The following is a 17001-nucleotide window of genomic DNA, read 5'->3' on the forward strand; positions in this document are numbered from 1 at the left end:
TGAGAGAAGAGCTTGTAGAGCTGAGCCATGCTCACCATGGCTCTGATACCATGTTGAGAAACATGGATCTAGAGCATGGCTATACTATGGAGGTTGAAGCTCATGAACAAGAAGCATGATGGATATAGATTAGAAAAGAAGCATGAGAGTTGAAACTAACTACAATCTTAAGATGACAAAGAGACAAGAGTGAAAGGACAAGGTACAAAAGCATTGCATGGAAAATGATAGTTAAGTACATAGCTTTATAGTTCCATGATGGTAGCACTCTTAGTTGCTTGCATTTTCCTTGCCTAGATACTCCATACAAAGAGACATACGAATGGGTGTGATTGCCTAACCCTCAACATGGATGCTAGGAGCTCATGGAATAGTAGGTGGGCATCACATGAGCTTGCGAGGCAAGTTGCCATCTCTTGAACATATAACCTTGGATTGTGATGATTGTATGGCAGCTATATCATCATGAGTAGAAAAATGAGTGTGGATGATTGTAGAAAGAGGAGGGTGAACAACGGCACCAACTATTTGTGAATAAGACCACAAGAGGGAGGCTTTCGCTTGTTGCAATGAATATGATAAGAGGGTGATTGCTTGAAGGGACTACAGGAAGTAGAGGGTTGATTGAGAAAAGAAAGAAAAAATACAGTTATATTAATGTCTACAAAAGGGCAAATACACCTATGAGACCAAAATGTTACATCTAAAAAATCGGGGAATTTTTTCAAGTCTCAAAATAGCTGTCATCTAATGCTATGATTAGCTAAATGGAAAATAGCTTGACTAATAAAGGTTGCAATACTTAGCTAACAAGGGCATTGAAGATCATTAATCATTTTTGTTGCTAAGATGGGTCTCTAGGATGAAAAACAAGGCTAAGATAGTTGCAGTTCTGATCAACAAAGGTAATCATCATCTGATTCATTTAGTTGTTTGAAGAAGGACCTTGGTATTGTCAAGGAAGCAATGGAATTTGGGTTGTTGGCTTGGATACATTGATTTGTGGAGTAGAGAGGTCCTTGTTGGGGACTTTGTATAGATAGTGGCTTGTATATGCAAGGGAGCACCATTTATATCTCGAGCTTTCTATTCGCTCTAGTAAAAGGCATCTTTGAGGATTATTAACTGACTCTATTTGAGTAGGAAGTAAAGAGTTACATGCTAATTTTTGCAATGGATTAGCAGGCCTTGACAGGGAGTATTTTAGACATGATTTTGTTAGATATGCTCAAAGCCCCACCCTTGTAAGGTGTCACCAATGATCCATGGTGCTCAAAGTTGTAAGGTTTTTGTTATGAGGAGAAGCCATGTGTGAGCTTGGATATTGGTTGGATCCTGACTTGTATGTCAGATGAGGTTCATGTGACCTAATGGCAAAAAAGGTGACCTTTGTGGATCTAGCGTGTAGGTAAGATAGAGTAGTTAAGTTGGTAGTAACTCCAGGCACGTTCCATTGAAATGTGGGAGTTATTGGGGCCCATTACGGTAAGGGGGATATTCCTTGGAATATTTCCTATCGACTAGTGAAGATTCATAATACGGTTGGATAGGCCAATGAGACTCCTTTTTGGGGCTATAAGGCGAAGACCCATCTAAAGCCATTATCAATCTGTCTTTCACTTAGTTAGAGTTCTTTTAGCTAGCCTTAAGCTCTTCGTTTATCATGTGTTTAGATTGCCATCTAAGCTTCATAGTGGAAGGGCATGGTTGGATAGAGTTATCTCTATCAATTTATTTGGGAAGTTTATGTTTTTTTAATATTTGTTGTGTACTCTCTATTCCTTGCTCAAATTTTGTTTGTTGTGTTGTGTAATTTTTACATGAATCAGAGCCTAGGGGGTATAGAAACAGGGAACGGCCGTTCCGGCCTGTAGGAACGGCCTAACGCGTTCCAAACCCTCCAAGGAGGTGAAACGGCCAGGGATCGTTCCCTGCCGTTCCCTGTTTGGAACGGCCATTCCAGGCCTGTTTACTGAAAATTGACGTTTTTTCTTGTTTTTTTAAAAAAACTTGGGTCATAGTCCTTCTACCACATATTCACCCATCTCCATTGTTTAATGTGGACACACTAATCTCTCTCTCTCTCTCTCTCTCTCTCTCTCGGGTTGAAGATTCAAAGTGTCAAGACAACCCACAATCTAATTAGGAGTCCATGCAAAGTTCAAATTTGATGCATTATCATGATACTCTTGCAAATCAGAATCAAATTTCAGCCGATCCTCAATTCCAAGGTATTCATCCATTTATATTGTCTAATTTCAAGGGAAATTGGGATAATTGGGGCAATTCAAGGCAATTTGGAGCTATGGGGATAATCGAGTCAATGTTGGGACATTTGGGTCAATTTCATGCATTGACGGGTATTGGGGCAATTAGAGGGACATTCTTTGGGGCAGTTTGGGTCATGCAGGGCATATTTGGGGCACTTAAGACATGTGCCGTTCCCCCCGTTCCCGTTTCCCGACCTTGGACGTTCCTCCCGTTCCAGGGGGTCCCGTTCCCGTTCCCGTTCCCCGTTCTAGGTAACTATGCTAGGGGGTTCTAAGGAGTGAAGAGTACATGAGAGGCAAGGGCTTCAAATGTTGTCATTTGGAAGCGGTTCTGGCGCATCAGGTGGTGGTGGTGTTGTATTGGAAATTCAAATACTTAAGGATTCATTCACCAACCTTCAATGAAGGTAAGTTAGATGGTATAAACTACACTTTGTGAAAGTTTGAAATTACAACTATCTTGGATTCGTAAGAGCTTTTGGAGACGGTGCTGGGTGATGTTTGATCACATTTTTTTTTTTTTGATGTTATGTGCTACCTCGTAGAATTTCCATATACTTAGATCTTCTACGGGCTTGGAAACAAAGAAACACAGATGCGTTGTGTTCCTTAGTTACAAGCTTTTCTAATAGTGCTTTGAGCTTGATTCAGCATACAACCAAGATATCAAAAGCTTGGAACATATTAAGGAGTGAGCACAAAACGGGAAACCAAACAAGGATTCAAAATGTGGAGAATTAACTAGCATCAAAGAAGTTTGCTAACGGAAGAACGGTTGAAGCGTTTATCACTTGGATTAAGAATCCATATGATTAGATGGTTGGCGTTGGGTACAAAAGACTAGTGAGGAGCTAGTTCAAAGGTGACTTCGTATTTCTCCATCAATGTTTGATCACTAGTAATTGCCCTCAATCCTCAGATGAGACCTCAAGCTTTGATATTTTAGGAATTTTGTGCACTACTAATGGAGGAGGAGTTGTGACTTAAAAGCTCGAGAAGGAAGTAGTAGTGTAGTTATTGTAGGCTTTGCCAATGCCAAAGGCAATTTTGCTTTCTCTACCAATGGTGACAAGAAGAAGAAGGGTGGTAAGAAAAAGTTTCAAGGGGAGTGCTTCCATTGCAAGAAGAAAGGATATGCAATTGCAGATTGTTGTGTTAAGAAGACATATGAGAAGAACGGCACCCTATAAAGGAAAGGGAAGAAGATGGCCAATATGGTTGAAGTAGAGCTCGAGTTATTCATGGTGACCGTCAAGAAAGTGTGTTTCTCGATGTCGGAAGTACCTACCACTAACTCATGGGTATTGAATAGTGACACCTCTTGTCACATGACCAACAAGAAAGATTTGTATAGTTCTATGTAGTCTCTATAAGAGTCCATCATTGTTACAGTAGGAAGCAATACGAAAATGCCTTGTTCAGGGCACATGTACTATTACCTTTGTTGCTACAAATGGTGTAAGTTAAATAGCTTTAAAATGTGTTGTATGATCCAGAGATTAAGAGAAATTTGTTATTAGTTGCTTTCATTATTGATCTTGGCTATGAAGTGAGGTTCATGAAGATAGATGCAAAAGACAAAGGAGAAAGTAGGAATAACGTGTATAAGCTAAGTGCTCTTATAGCCACCGTTGGTGTGGGCACAAGTAAAGTTTGGCATGAAAGGTTAAGAGAAGCTTTGGATGTATCAACAACACATGCCTTCACCCTTTATGCAACAACCTTTTCGGAGCAGGTAGTGTATCATAACTTGACTCTCAAAGGGGCAGCAAAAGAATATGATGAGGGTGGAAAAGGAGTGAAGTTTAAGTCTTTCAATAGTGCACAAGATAGGCTGAAAGCTTTGACTTTTATTCAGCAGTTTGATGCAGCTTACTTGGGAGTAACCTTAATCAAATTCTCTAAGATTTGAAAGGTAGCCATTTTCTTGAAGGGAAATGCATTGCAGTGGTGGTCCACACTCTTAATGCAAGGTAGAGCATGGCCAACGCTTGAGGGTTGTGATGTCTTGCTTGGTATGCCTTAATATGCCTTTCTTGGTATGGCTTGGTGCCATTGTGTACATGGAGTGATTGATTTACATGCTAAAATGATCACTATTCAATACAAGGACAAGACCCATATCTTGGATGTAAATTGAAAGGGGAATTTGTCCCTATTGTATTGGATGACTTCATCTCTAAAGTAATGAAAAACCACCTTTTAGCACGTGTATTTGGTTTTTATGAAGGATAAGCCTGATATTGGAAACACATCTAAATTAAAAAAGGATTGCGTTTTATTTCTGAAATGTATGTTGATTGCTTTTCTTAGTCATTATTGTGGCAGCTACTATGTAAAAGACCAGAAGTTCATGGCATAGATCTTATCCATGAAAGTAGTTCTCTTAATAAGACGCTCTATAGGGTAAGTGCAGCCCAACAATTGAAGATAATGAGTCAAGTGAATGAGCTGTTGGAAAAAGGGCTTATCCAATCTAGCTCATCTCCCTTTTGCTCTCTAGTGCTTTTGGTTTAGAAAAAGGATGGTCCAGGGTGTATATTCATTGACTATTGTGTTGTGAATAAAATAATGAAAAAAAATTGGTTTTCAATCCATCGGATCGATGGTGTTATGGATAGATTGCAAGGGGCAGCCATATTCAACCGTATTGAATGGAAAAGTGAGTATTGGATTGCATTAGACTGGAGGATGTGCCTAAGACAGCTTTTAGGACATCTTTTGGGTTGTATGAGTTTCTTCTCACGCCTTTTGAACTTACGAATACTCCTGCCACATTTAACCAGATGATGGATCACATATTCAGAACACATGGAGGATTTGCGGGTACTTTCTTTGATGACATGTTTGTCTATTCAAAGAATAAGGTAGAGCCTTGAAAGCATTTAGACATGATGTTCATTGAGTTGTGTAAGCACAAGCTAGTTATAAATGACAACAAGAATAAGTTTTTCTTGTATGAGCTTTACTTTGTGGGATACATTGTATTGAGACTGATGGTATTCGTATGAACCCTGCAAAGGTTGAGGTAATACGCTCACGGCCACCTTTGGGGAATATGCACGAGATCCATAGATTCTTGGGTCTATGTTCCTATTATAAGAAGTGTGTGAGCAATTTTATTGAAATTACATCTCCATTGCATGCTTTGCAGAAGAGGGTGTGCCTTTTAAATGGACAATAATGGAAATTTCAGCATTTGAGAAGTTAAAGGAGAAGATGACTTGAGATCATGTGCTTGCCCAATCTAAGGAAGTCACTTGTGCAATGTGATGCACGTGGGAAAAGCATAGAGGCTGTTTTAATGCAGAATGGCCCAATTGTGGCATATAAGAGTTATGTTCTCCATGGTACAAAAAGGAATTTGTAGGTTTAGCAGAAGGAGTTGCTTGTTGTAATCCATGCACTTTCAACACGGAAACACTATCTTTTAGAGCCTAATTTCACAATGCAAATGGACCATTAAACATCGCGCTATTTCTTGATTCAAACTAAGTCTTTCTGAGAAGCACATCAGATGGACCAACTTTTTATCTTCATTTCATTTTTAGATTGTACACATAGATGGAAAAAAGAATGTGATGGTTGATACATTCTCACATAAGTCTAAGATTTTGGCTATCACTATGGTATAACACATTAAATTGGATGCCATGAAGGATTAATATGCTGCTGATTTGGACTTTGCAAATGTATATGATCAGCTTGGTAACGGCTAGAGGCATGAGCACTTTTTGCTTAGAGATGGTTTCTTGATGATGCATGGACGATTGTGTGTTACAAAGAAAATTGAGGCCTACAGGTAGTCATTGAGAGTCATGCTTCTCCTTATGCATGTCATAGAGATATTGATGCTACAGTTAAAGCAATGGAGCATTTCTTTTATTGGTCTTCTTTGAGACACATTGTTGAGTAGTTTGTCACAACATCTATCGTATGTCAGAAAGTGAAGTATGATAGGTAAAAGATGCTTTGTTTATTGCAGCCCTTACCTATTCCAGATAAGCCTTGGTATAACATTGCTACGAACTTGACCTTTGAGCTTCCTAGGATACCTATGGGAAATGATGAGATATGATTCATTATTTGCAAGCGCAATAAGTAGGCCTATTTCATTTCGATGGTGGAGAAGAAGATAAAGGTTGATTATATAGCATACTTATTTTTGTAGCATGTGTTTATCATGGCATGCCAAAGTTGATCATCAGTAATCAAGACCCGATGACCAGTTTGTGTTGGAAGGGGTTGTTTGAAAATATGAGTATCACACTGTTTCTTTGTGCTTCCATTTGCAAATAGATTGTTAGTCAGAATAGGCAAATTCTATAGTACTTGATCTCTTGAGATGCTATGTATTTGAGTATAAGTCATAGTGGGAGCAATATTTGCCTTGGTGGAGTTTGTATATAATAATATAGTGTATAGTTGTTAGCAGATTAGTCAGCTCAGGTGTGAGTCTGTGCTGCAGAGGCTACAACATTTTATGTAGTTTTTATTTGGCATTTTTTGGTGCCCTTTTTAGGGCTAGGGAGCATTTAATGCTGACCGAATGCATTTACCGCTCCCCCCATTTTATGCCTATGTATTGTTGGGGCTCCTTCTCCTCTTCTGTACTTCAGCCATCATTTGTGGATTCTTCTAAGGAAAGAGGAGCCGGTGCCAGGGTGCCCATACAGCCAGTGATTCACTGTTGTATGCTGCTGTCTCATGTTCGATATGGATTCCGTTTCCCAGGCATACAACTGAGTTCTCGTCTACATGTGTGTTTATTCTTTCTCTTGTCTTGTGTTTCAACAGTTTATTTCAGCATGTTGTTTATGCTTCCATTGCTGCACCACTTCTGACATGGTATCAGATTTCAGGTTGTGCACACCTTGTGCTGTTTTTTATTGCTGATTTCAGGACTGATTTACCCCTCTGCTGCCCTGGCAACTGCTATCAACCTGATTGCGACCAGATTTTGGCTTCCACACTCTGCGTTTTGATCAGCATCTGCATCGCCTGCCTGTCCAACACCTCTTGCTGCCTGTGTTTTCCTCATCAGGCTGTTGGCGACAATTCCCTATACGTGTTTAGGCAGTGTGTAGCCTGCGTTTTACTATTTACAGCACTATTTTGGGTTGGGCGACTGGTAGAACATACCGTTTTTACTTTTTCTAGCATATTTCAACTGATTTTTTGACTTTGTGCTGCAGATTTTGGCTTATTTTGATCAGCTTTTGGGTTTACTGCATGTGAACTTTTGTTTTTTATAGTCTATGCTTGTGGTTTGGTTGTGTTCCCTCTCCCAATCCCTTCTTTTCTCTACTTTTTTTGTGAATCCTCTCCAGATGGCTCCTTCATGCACATCCACTGATGACAAGCTCCATGGACCTGATTATTACACGTGGAGTGCAGTGATGAAGGCTTGGTTTATTCAGAAGCGGTTATGGTAACGTGGTTAACGGAGGTGTGGCACGTCCTCGACAACCTTCTCATGTTTCATCTGCTTTTGATGAAGACAACCATGAGGAGGCTGTGCTTACATGGAATTCGGATGATGCCCGTGCCTATTCGGCATTACTTCGGTATATTTCCAAAGAAGTCCTACCGGCGGTCACCTCCTGTACGACAGCTTCAGATGTATGGTCAAAGTTATAGTTGATGTACGAGGCTCCTTTCACTATGAGGGCCGTTACTCTATATTGTCAGCTCCAAAGATACTATTCAATCCTTCCTACTTCGTGTTGCCTAACTCCAGGACCAGCTTCATACTATGCAGTTTGCCCTATTCAGAGGCACACCTTGTTGGTACGGTACTCTATAAGCTTCCTTGGGAGTTTGATGGAGTGGCAAATGCTTTACAGGTGCAGACATCTACGACTCCTGTCAGTTTTCTTCACATGTCATTCATGCTACTTGAGCATGAGGCTACTTTGCGACTATAGTGGAGGCTTCCGTCACATTATGGCGGTTCAGGTGAGGCTTTTGCAGCTTCAGAGAGGGGTTCGAAGATGAAGAAGTCGAAGACCTAGTGTTACCATTGTGGCAAGAAAGGTCATTTAAGGAAGGACTACAAAGAGTTAGCGGCTTCCAGGAAGAAAAAGGAGCAAAAGATGAAGCGGGATACGGACTTCTCCGACGAGTCATCATCTGCCTCAGATTCCGATTGTGATCCTCCAGCCAAGGCGAAGTCCAAGGCGCGGAAGGGATTCTCTTCTTTAGATCATGGGAAGGGCTTAGTGGCCCCTTCCTCAACTGCTTTCTAGTGGTGGTGATGCGGACATCCCTCACAACTCTCCAGTGCAAGAGAGGGAGTGTGAGAGGGTGGTGAGATGGGGCAGCCGTGCCTCATCTATATGTCTATACAGATGCATAGGATCCAGAGAGAGACATCCCTGATGCATCGACCGAAGTCTGACAGGTACAAATCCTGGAGCTAAGATTGACATCCAGGTTCATGATGGACTGGTTACTTGACAGAGAGTGGGAGGCTTTCGTTTCGAGTCCACATGAGGGGACACTTTGGTGGTTTTGGCCGAAGGCGAGGATTCCATGGTCACATGTTTAGAGATATGTTTAGAAGATTGGTCTTGTATGTCCTGAGTGACATAGGTGACATAACACAAAGAGCTACTATGATTTTTCTCTATTTTAAGGTGGTGTTGTTATGATCGACATCGACGTCAGATACTCTTCGCAGCATCTTGGTGGTGGGCTGGCCACTCACTGCTTGGATATCCATGGTTCTTCTGGTGGTTCTATGTTGTATAGTTTATGATTTCCCATCATTGTACTATTGTATTGTATCAGATCACCCTTGATCTGAGAGAGAGTGTTAGCAGATTAGTCAGCTTAGGTGTGAGTCTGTGCTGCAGAGGCTACAACATTTTATGTAGTATTTATTTGGCGTTTTCTGGTGCCCTTTTTAGGGCTAGGGAGCATTTAATGCTGGCCGACCAGCATTAAATGCTGGTCGATTGCATTTATTGCTCCCCCCATTTTATGCCTATATATTGTTGGGGCTCCTCCTCCTCTTCTGTACTTCAGCCATCATTTGTGGATTCTTTTGAGGAGAGAGGAGCTGGTGCTAGGGTACCCACACAGCCAGTGATTCACTGTTGTATGCTGCTGTCTCGTGTTCGATATGGATTCTGTTTCCCAGGCATACAACTGAGTTCTCATTGGTATTTGTGTTTATTCTTCCTCTTGTCTTGTGTTTCAGCAGTTTATTTCAGCATGTTGTTTATGCTTCCATTGCTACACCACTTCTGACAATAGTTGCAGTGGCAAAGCTCCATTTGAGGTTGTCAAAAGTGGCAAGAAAGTAACCTCTATTTTGCACACAAAGGACATGATCTTTGAGATAGATGGGTATATAGAAAACATGGGTGTAGCCTATGCAAAGGTTAAATATGCTCTTTAAGGTCTCAAGAGAAGCAAAAGAAGGCAATTGGTTGTCATAGACGCACTTTGCAATATGTAGAGAGCGATTATGTGTTGTTGTGTTTTGAAAAGACAAGGTTGAAAAAGATGAAAGGTAGAGAGAGGTTGTATCTAAGCTGAGTATGAGATACTATGGGTCCTTCCAAGTGTTGGAGATGATCAGTGATGTTGTTTATATGCTGAAATTCCCTCCACATTGGCGGATACACAATGCCTTTCATGTGAGCTTTTAAAGGCCTTTTCATGGTGACATACTTGAGGATGTATTTGCCAAAATTCAGCTAGAGGTTGAGGGGTTGAATGAGATTTTGGTACCCAAGTAGATTTTGGTACATAAAGAGAGAAAGATTAGAGGTAAAGTTTATGGAAGGTATTTGGTGAAGTTTTAGAATTATTCATGAGTGGATGCTAAGTGGATGAAAGAGGATGACTTGGTAGACCATCCTTAGTTATTGTAGCTTTACCTCAGGGCTTTTCAGCTAGAGTCAACTTTGGATTGGGCTTAGTCAGGTTCAGTAGAGTAGGAATCCTCTAGAGCATTTCGTGATGCTCAAGGGAGAGGTAGCACTTCCACTTCTCTAATGATGGACAACTATTGTGTATAGTGCATCCTGGATGTATCCAGTATGCATCCAGGTTATTGTGTTGACAGTATATTTGCCATTAGGTCACTATTTAGTGTACTAGTCATTGCAATTGGTATGTATATGGTATGCGTTTTCACCTGTAACTCTGAAACTATATGTTTCTATCAATATTCATTAGTGTATGATCATTAGAGATTGATTATCAGTGTTTTTAGTGGACGATCATTAGTTTTGAGTTGTATCCAGCTCGTTTTGTGGACAACAGCATGTTTAATGCATGCCATTGAAAAACCAATCATAGTTTATGTTTCTTTTATGCTTTGTTATGATTGTTTGGCTAAAATAGTTGTGATATACTATTGAGAGATGCATTGTATGGATTTTTGGTAGAAGTTTTGGATTCTTTACGAGTCTTATGTTTTATTTATGCTGGCCAGAAAGTTTCAGTAAGTGTTTGACATTAGCATGGTTAAGCAAGAGTGACCAATATTGTTTTTACTATGATGCCTTTTGGAAAATTCTAGTGCAGTATATTTTACTTTGCTACATTGTAATGCAATTGAGGACGATTGCAAGGGTTTCAAGAGGGAGGTTTGTCACACGAGGACAAATACTTTGCTTAGCATTTGATTAAAGGTTAATCAAATGTGCAAATGTGACTTGCACATGTGAGGTGCAAGTTTTATTGTTTTACAATATGGGACCCAGGACCTCAAGACATCAATTGGTGCCAAAGACAAAGTTGTAATAAGTTATGCCTAATAGGTAGTAGGTGGTATTTGATGTCAGATTTTAGCATAGACTAATTTATTGGCCATCAATGTCAGTGGTGATATTAGAGACTAGGCATTGATTAATTAAGTAATGATAGTCTAAGGGTTAGTAACTACTCAAGGATACTTGGGAGGCAAATTGGCCAAGCCAATTGAATTATTGGTTGGCGGAATGATCTTTTTGGACACTAAAATAATTATTAAATTAATTTTCAGAATTCATATTTTGAATATTAATTTCGTAACCTGGATAATGCTGAAAAATGGGATTAGAAGGTTGCCACTTCGCAAAACTTGCCCATGCAAGTGGGGAGAAGGCCTTTGGAGGTTGACAAAAGACTATTTTAGCCATTGTGAGAGAGGAGAAGACTATTAGAGAGAGATGAGATAATACTGAACTGATCTATAGCCACCAGTGATTGTCTTAGATCACAAATAACAATAGTTTTGTGCCCTCCAAGACTATGTGATAGAACCCCAAGGGCTTCTAGGTATAGGTGATAGATAGGTCACAGGAGGAGGTAGTAGCATTTCAGGCTGTCTTTAGCTGTAGGCAACAACTTCCAAGGATGCCATAGCGGGGTAGCAGCAAAATTCTCATTTTCTATGTGAAGAAAATTAAAAAATTCTCTCTCTACAACATTTCTCTCATCCTCTAGCTATCTCTTAAGTTATCTCAACAAAATCCAGCCATTTAAGCCATCAAAGGTGGAGATTTTAATAAGTCTCTACTATGAACCCTAATTTGCATTAGAAATTGGAGTTTGACAATGCCTTGGTAAGCATGCTTAGAATGAAGGGCCTAGAACTTGAATTCTAGAAGCTAAAATTGAAGAAAATCAAGAAGATTCAAGTTGGGAGCCAACCAATATTAAATTTGGGGTTAAATTTGTCTTGCAAGGAGTATGACAAAGGCCAAACCAAGGGGCAAATTAGTTTGAAGACTTGTTGGTTATTTATGACGGCAAGAGGCACTTAGATTAGCAAAGGAGATTACAGAATCTCAATTGTACTCCACCCATTTGCAATCAAAGATAAAGAAATACTACGAGGGGCGTCAGTTTTGGGACCAATTGGTTGTTCATTATCCAAGATTCAAGTGGTAAAGTGTACATTTCAGTCTATATGATTTGTTTACTTGCTGCAATTATTGTTAAATCTGGTTATTACTACCCTATCCTAGGAGGAAGATAAGTTTTAGCTTTCTTGTCGAAGAGAGAAGACTTAAAAGGAACGATGATATACTTGGAAGAGGATCTCACTTTGGCTTAAGTAGCACATAGGAAAGAGCACATGTCTTAAGTCCTTGAAGATCGTAAGAAGAGAAAATTTGTAGTATATAGTGATGAATGGGTGATTATCACCAATCGTCAGGCTAAATGTCAATTGTTTGTAGTCTGATGAGCAGAAGGCCGAGATGGCCAAGATCCCTTATGCCTTTGCCATGGGCAGTTTGATGTATGCCATGATAGTCACTCGTCTTGACATAGCATTTGTAGTGGGAGTTGTGGTACGCTATATGGTTACACTTGACAAACAACACTAGGATGTCGTCAAGGGTATCATGAGATACTTGAAGGGACAGCAACTATGTATATGTTATGGTGGCCAAGATATAGGGGTCATGGGATACACTGACTCTGATTATGTAAGACATGCAAACAGTAGGAAGTCTACCTTTGGCTATATCTTTACCTTTTCTAGAGAAGTTGTTTATTGGATGTCTAGGGTGCAGAAATGCATGACCCTCTCTACTACTGATGCCGAGTATGTTGTAGCTATTGAGGCTTACAAGGAGGCTCTCTAGTTAGGCTAGACCTTGATATTATTGAGGTGGTCCCTACATTGCATTCAGATTCTATGAGTACTATCTAGTTGGCCAAGAATCTGGTCTTCCATGCAAAGACAAAATACATTAAGGTGCGTTACCACTTAATCAAAGGGGTCATTAAGGACATGTCTGTTGACCTTGTGAAGATCTCAACTGACTAAAATCCTACAGATTTGCTTAGGAAAAGTCTCTCAGCGGAGCGTTTTGCCTTTCTTAGGAAGTTGATGGGCGTTGGATGAGATGACGTCTTTCCTCATCCTATTGTACTTACGTACATTTATACTTTGTTACTTTTTTCTTGTTCTCTTCTTACTAGGGGTATATTTATCTTTAAGTGGGAGGTTGTTAGGGATAAATGCACTTGCGCCTAGCTGTTCAATATATTACTACACTGACAATATCCACACACCTGTACACTGCAGGTGACGATGCCCATCATTGTCACTTTGTTCTCTTTATTCTTTCAGTGACATTTAAATAAAGGGAAGATTGGTCATACATTGTGACTGTTGGAGTTTCCACGTGTGTGTGTGTTTCCACCATAGCTCTTGCTTCTGCTCACATGCTTCCACTTTGTGCTTACTCCCTTCACTCTCGAGATAGTTTTAGGTGTGAAAGGCCCTTAACCATCCCCTAATGCAACAGCTCATAAAGAGAGTCGTAGACAAGATGTCCTAAGTAGAAAATGCTAAAGATGCTTAGAGTTTGTGGGCTCCCATGTAGTAGCCAAAGCTTGGAAGTGATGGAACTTTGAATCATCGATAGTCGGCTCGGTAAGAAAATGTGTCATGTGATAAAGGCCATTAGGCTATGCCTTGCCTCTAGCAATCACTAAACCAGTCTTAGAGTTAAGGACCTTGATTGTGGTCGCAGTGAAGAAAAGTGCTCGTCTCAACTAGCAAAGTTGTTGAATGGATAACAAATTCGCCTCAAGCTAGGGGACATGATAGACCTCATCCAACCAAGCAAGATTTGAACCTAGGTTAGTGGGAAAATTAACGACCCTGGGTTTGAATCTTGACCGAGGAGTTGTTTCCTATGCGAACACTCCTGATTGCAGGGGCTTAGGAAATGAAAATGTCCACTCTAGGAGTCATAGCTCGACTATCCACAAACCAAACAGGTGTTACCGTGCTTAGCTATGACGAGTGGGCCTCTGCAGGCACCTCATCAAGAGGCAACTCACAAATGTGAATGAGACTTGTATCTGATGTCTCTAAGGAGACCATGTGGATCTCTGCAAACTAGTCAGAAAAACCCTCTTGAGTTGAGTAGTTTGTTGACTATGATGACTGGCTAGTGACAGTGTGGGTCATGCCTTGCCATTGCCTCTGTTGGGGGTTGCAACCACCCTACTTCTCTTGTTGGGGGTTATCGACTGGGGTGTGGGGTTCTAATTATTGGATTTTGGTTGTGTGCCTCTTACCTTAGCCTTTTGACAACAATACATTTTGTCATCTAGGTTTAAGAGTGGATTGAGTGGTTCCTTGGGATTCACTAGCCTTGTTTTTATTTTGATTTTGATTTGAGTTTTGTTTGCCCTCGACTTGCTGCCCCCTCTAAGAAGATGCAACTAGAGTCCCCTCTAGAGTCTTGTCATTAAAAGCATGCTTGGCGAATAAGAAACTAGAACCATGAGATGTTTGGAAAGATGGATAGATAGGATAAGATGGTGGTATTGTTGGTGAATAAAGAGGGGATAAGAGTGGATAGGCAGAAATAGGTGGCTGATGTCCGATGAGTGTTGATTGTTGTGGAGGTATTAAAACGCACATAGGTCCATATGATATTGTAGGTGTAGGTGGAGACACTGGGACACAATAGCCTTGTCTAAATGTTGGCTGATGTGCAACATAATGACCGGATGGTCCACTAGATAAGGCCATAGAAGCAAATTGTGATACCAAATGATCCACACTCGAGTATGTTTGGAATAGACTCCCAAAGGAATAACCCAAAAATGTGTGTGTGGGAGGCTGAGCCCTCATCATAAATACACTACCTGAAATGGGTATGTAGATGTCCTAAAGATTGTGCCTAAATGTACAGGATTCCTAGGTGTGGTGTGTGGTGGATAATGTGATGCACTTAATGGAAGCACAAAGGAAGATGTAGTGGAAGAGGAGGGAGGGATGGGTGGGAGCCCAAATGGATTTGTGATGGATGTTGTTGTGGGAAACATCATAGGTTTCTTTTGTCCGTTAAATGTATTAGATGAAGATGCACCTACTCTGTATTAACCATGAGAAATAAAATCATTTGAAGGAAAAGGAAGGGACATAATATTTAGAAGTTATTCTTTTAGCTTCTTATCTAGTTTTGAGTTTATAAAGAAATACCTATCTTCCTCATTACGCACAAACCAAAGTTTGTTTTGAAGAGTCCCTTCTTGATGAGCATCCCCCGATCCAACGAAAAATACAAAATTAGATGGCATAGAATCTGAAATAATAGAGTCTATACTTGGCATTGGAGAAAAGAAGTACTACGGAAGTGATGTGTAATCTTAGCTAGTTCCACTTGCGGATGGCTGGCAGTCTGTAGTGGAGATTCGGAAGGTCCTGTAAGATCATCAGCTCTGTGTACCGAATCTAAAGGAGAAAACTTAGGCTTACCTTCAACCTTCTATTGAGCCCTATGCATAAGGATGAGATCATACTCAACGCCAAAAATTTGATATGGTTTGTGGACTCCATTCTAGTCCGATGATTCTCCACCCATGTTAGATCAGGCAATAGCAAGTTGAGAGGCCCAGTTGTGATTGTTTCTATCCATGTTTGGATGTGGAGGCTAGAGTGGTGTTGTGAATGTGTTTGAAGTCATGTGACCCTTCTGTTGTTTGTGCTTTTGTGAATGAGCTTTTCGATCAAAGGCCAAGGTTTCTTAGAGAGTACCTAGCTCTAATAGCATGTGAAGAAATTCTCTAAATGCACAAAATAGAAAATTGATCGTACGACAAAGCACTGACTAATAAACTCCGAACAAGGTTAGGGTTAGGGTTAGGGTAACTCAGAGGCAGTGAACACAATGAATAATGAAGTGAATGAATATTGAATATACAATGCTCATGTAGCAAAGACATTATGTAGTAAATACTGAATCTCAAACTCTCATATCTCTGGGATTAAGGCAAAGGTTATGAGCTACAGAGTGTGTTGTACTCCGAATGGATCTAGAATTGCAACAAAGGCAGCATCTGTGTGTCGAACAACAGCAAATGCAGTCAAGGAAGGCTGGATCTGATGCAGATGGCAATGCAAGAGAGAGAAAGACAAAAAACGTAGGTATCTGAGGAGAGAAAAACTAGGCGATAGCTGTTGGGTGCAAACACAGCCTATGGAAGAGAGAGAAGATCAGGGCAGCAGCTAGAAATTGTAAACACAGCATATGGAGGAGAGAGAAGATCCGGGCAATAGCTAGAAATTGCTAGTGACAGCACCGGATGCTAATGTCAACATCGAATGTAGCGACATGATTGTAGGCGATAGCTCCAAGGTACTAGGTGATACCGGCTAATGGCTGGGGGAAGTCTGACCACAATGTCCTCTGCAAACAGGGTGTGGGCAGCAGAGATACAGCTCGTGAAAAACGAGATTCAAGGAGAGTGGTGGGCTACATGCCGATTTATAGAAATTTTGGGGCACCCAAATTAGGATTTTGCATTGGGGACACAATAAGTGTATTTACCTTAGGGGGCTTTCTCGGAGGTGTTATTAATAGAATTCTCTTTTCTTGAAAAAAAAAAGTCTCTAGGATCGCGCTTCTTTTTAAAATAAGATGGTTTATTCAGTAATTAAGCATGTTTTGGGGTTGTTTAAGTCCCGGCTAATGCATTTTTAGCTCAACAATTACTTGGTAGAAATTTTCTTTGAGAGATGCAAGCTAGTAGTCAAAGTGTAACGAGGCGCTAGTGGATCTACTTTAGTCTCTTATATGAGAATGAGACAACTGGAAATTTTTCCAATTCAAAGAGGAATCTTGGAATAGGCATGATACCCCACCTTTGTAGTCCACCTTTTGCTATGGGTTTGGTATAGCATGACCGCTTTTTTATATACTTTGTTAAAGCTAATATAATCAAGCGAATCCTTTCTTTAGAAACGCTAAACTTACAA

At 40.4% G+C, this 17001-nt stretch overlaps 1 protein-coding gene across 5 annotated transcripts in view; it reads left to right on the top strand.

The window, feature by feature from the left end:
• The window catches only part of LOC148022555 (uncharacterized), a 102733-nt gene that overhangs the window by 43528 nt on the left and 42204 nt on the right, over positions 1-17001 (top strand). The gene's annotated exons all lie outside the window — the stretch shown is intronic.

This window comes from Lygodium microphyllum, chromosome 16 (genome assembly GCF_053477565.2).
Source record: "Lygodium microphyllum isolate KBCC chromosome 16, Lygodium_microphyllum_v1.1.10, whole genome shotgun sequence".
Lineage (NCBI taxonomy): Eukaryota > Viridiplantae > Streptophyta > Polypodiopsida > Schizaeales > Lygodiaceae > Lygodium > Lygodium microphyllum.